Below are 3,684 nucleotides of genomic sequence, written 5' to 3'. Positions count from 1 at the left end.
CTCTGTACACTCCATCTTTAGGCACCAAGCCCATTAGTTCCCTAATTCCAAAAGGAAAGAGTTTGTTTTGGTATATGGCTCAGCATGGCTTGGCCCTCCTGCCTCTATCCCCTGAGTGCTGAAATTACAGGTATGTGCCATACTGCCCAGAGCTACAGATTTGATAAAGATGCTAATTAATAAACACACTGGGCTCTTGTGGCAGCTGTGTGACTCTCTCCCTGATCTATCACATGGAGCAATTAAGTCCCATTTCTGCGGCTTCCAGAATTCCTTACTTTTTCTTCTGGGCCCAGGCCCTCCTAGCCAGTCCCTGGCTTCACAACTCAAGGATTGTAGGGATTCTTTCATTTTTAAAATTGTATGTTTAAGAGTGTTTCATCTGCAGGTATGTATGTGCATATGTATACAATGCTTGTGGGAACCAGAAAAGGGCATTGGGCCCCCAGTTACTGAAGTTATACATGGTTGTAAACCATCCTGTGGGCACTAGGAATCGAACCCTGGTCCTCTGGAAGAGCAGTCATTGCTCCTAGCCTCTGAGGCATCTCTCTAGCCCTGGGGCTTCTTGTGTTAGTAGCTATTGTTCAAAGGCTCTCATATCTATTGTCACCCCGGGAGCCACGCCTGCTGACATCAGCAATAGCCCTAGGAACCCACGCAGAACTTAGCTTTGCCACTCTGAAGCTGAAAACAAGCTTAAGGTGAGCCACTATGGAGCTGAATTATGTTTATTACAGATGGGAAGGGAGGCATACCAGGGAGGGAATAAGGCAAGGGAAGCTTTAGATGGGGGTACAGAGGGCTGGGGTGCTTCTCTGGCTACTTCTTTAAACATAGGTAAGAAGCCAATGAAAACTTAAGGAATTTATTTTTTGTAAACAAAACTGTAAGGTGGGTTTAAGGGATGTTGTTTAGACTTCCGTGGGGGAAAGAAGAGCTTAGAAGTCAAGGTTATGCCTGATCTTGGCTCCAACTGAGTACAGTAATTTAGCATCTTTTCTATCTCTGAGAGGTGCCTAGGGAAACATAGATCTCTGTCAGTAGTTTTGGCTTTATTCATGGCACTTGAATCGTCACATCCCGAGGGGAACAGGACAGGACCAAACCTGGATGGAGGACCTGTCTGCCTCCCCACGCTCCCTTCCCAGGTCACTGTAGCATCCTTGCCTGCTTTCTCCCGCTTCACCTGTCTCTGTTTACAGCTTGGAGGAACAGGGCAGGTGGTGGTGTATTGGTTGGAGACTTTGCTGTCTCATTTTTTTTGTATCATTGAAGACAGAAATTGGTAGCAACCTATAAGAGGAAGGTGACTGGCCTGGGCTTCTTCAGGATTATAATATTGAGAGATGCCAGGGCTTTGATGAATGATGACAAGCTTCAAAGAAAAGATAGTAGAAAGATAAAAACAAAACAAAATGAAAGGCAGGCCAACTCTCTAACAAGTAGATAAAGAAAGGCAAGATGGGGTATCTGCTAGATGAGCCCAAAGCCTCTGACTTTCTGGTTCTCATAGGAGAGTTTCAAGAACTAGGCGTGGCCAATGCTGATACACAAACTCCCTGGGGACCTTGATTTAGGGGGCATCTACACCTCATTTTGGGAACCATAACCAGATTACACAACTCATGACCATCCCATGCCACACCTATCACTCATGGGCAAGAATACCAGGCACCAGAGTCCTTCCCCTGGATACCCAAGTGCATGCTAGATGCTGCACACACACCGAGGTCAGACCAACTGTGGCTCTCTGTGTGATGACTGTTGTTAGGGAGTCCAGTATCCACCCTGCCAGTCATGTGCCTGAGAACATCTGCCTGAAGTCTGTACGGTATGTTGTTGATAGTGCCTTTGGTACCCGGATGAATTAAAACATGATTTCAAAACCAAAGGAAGATAAAATATGTATACCAACAAGCTGCCTTTGTGCTAAAAGGCCACGTGTGGGTTCAGGCATGGGGAGATTTGGCACCAGAGTTCAAGTCGTAGCTTTGTGGACTCAGAAAGAGTGCAGGGAGTGACTTGGTGGCTGCTGTGTCCATATGACTTTATTAGCAGATGCACATCTGGCTTTCAGGAGAGGACATGGTGCCCAGATGCCAGCCCAGTCTGGACAGCCATGCTCAGTGCTGCCCAGGCTGAAGCGGAGGTGATAACTGATGCTATAGTATATGCAGAAGGTGCACAAGGCTAGTGCAGCAGCCAAGGGAACCAGAGTAATTAGCTGAGGTTGACAGATTGTGAGCTCACTGGCCCCAGCTCATGTCTGGGATTCTAAGTCAGAAGAAAGGGTCAAGAGAGTCAGAGGGGACTGGATGAGGCAGGTGCTGAAGACAGAGCATGCGTGGAGATGAATGGGCACAGGTGGTCAAGGGGCTGAGGCAATTACAGGAAGGCTAATGAGGACCAAGTTTAGGGAAGACAGGTTGGGATGCTATAGCTGTGAAGCTGTCTGGAGAGGCGGGCCCCAGTATTCTATCCACCATGAGGGGGAGGGAGTGGTGTTTGCTTGTTTTGTTGTTTTTGAGACATGGTCTTTATATAGTGCAGCCTGGCTTTGAACTAGATATGTAGCCAAGACTGAACTTGGAACTTCCTCCTGTCTCTGTCACTAGAGACTTGGATTACAGACGTACATTGCCGTGCCCAATCTTATGTGGTGCTGGAGATCGAAGCCAGGACTTTATGTGAGGCAAGCTCTCTACCAACTAAGCTACATCCCAACTCTGTCTGACTTTAAAAGTCATGTCTTAAAAACAAGAACAACCCCCCCCCCAAAACAAAACAAAACAAACAAACACACACCAAAACACACACCAACCAAAACAGTCTCCCATATGAGCATTATTTTTAGGTTTTTTTTTAATTAAAAATAACACTATATCTGAAATTGAAAAAAATTGCAGCCCTCTACCCTACTGTTTGCTTCCAGTCCCTCCCTGTTTATCTCCGAGCAGCAGATCTCACTGGTGTTTCTTGGCTTTTATTTGCCTTATGGGAGATTAGAATTAGAATCCTATAGCTTCCTCCAGATTCCAGTCAGCCAATAGACTCAACAGAACTGCTTTTCCTCGCCCTCGGGATACAATGTTGTTACATTGGAGTGGTGGGGGACCGGAGTCAGTAGTTGTCATTTATAACCAAAGTCATGGATTTATATTTACATTTGATGTATAGCTGATCTAGGGCCAGGAAAGCAACTTGAAAACAAAAGGAAACAAAAACAGCTGTTTCAAGTTTGCCCACTTGCTGGATTTTCCATGTATCTGTCATAAAGTATCATTGTCCCCATGACAATAAAGGTTGTCACAATGTGTGCAGACATCAGATACTGTTCCTTTCGCCTTTTCTGCTTGGAGGTTTTCTCCTGGTGCCCTGTCTCTGCCATGTCTAAATTGTAGCTCTCTAAGCTTGCTATGTACTGTTCTAGGAAAGCCATCTTTCCTCTAATCTGACAATTCCCTGTGCTTATTTTCTGAGGTAAGCCTCTTAGTTTTAGGATTCCATGCTTCTCTTTGTATCAGGGTTCTCTAGAGGAACAGACCCAATAGGATGAACACACACACACACACGCACACACACACACACACACACCTATTAAGTCAGCTTTATAATAGTAACAAAAGCGGAATTACACTTGAGAGTGGGGAACCTGATAGTCACTCCACCCTTGGTGCTCAG

The sequence above is a fragment of the Mus caroli genome, chromosome 1, assembly GCF_900094665.2.
Source record: "Mus caroli chromosome 1, CAROLI_EIJ_v1.1, whole genome shotgun sequence".
In the NCBI taxonomy this organism is placed as follows: domain Eukaryota; kingdom Metazoa; phylum Chordata; class Mammalia; order Rodentia; family Muridae; genus Mus; species Mus caroli.
This window is presented reverse-complemented; position numbering follows the sequence as displayed.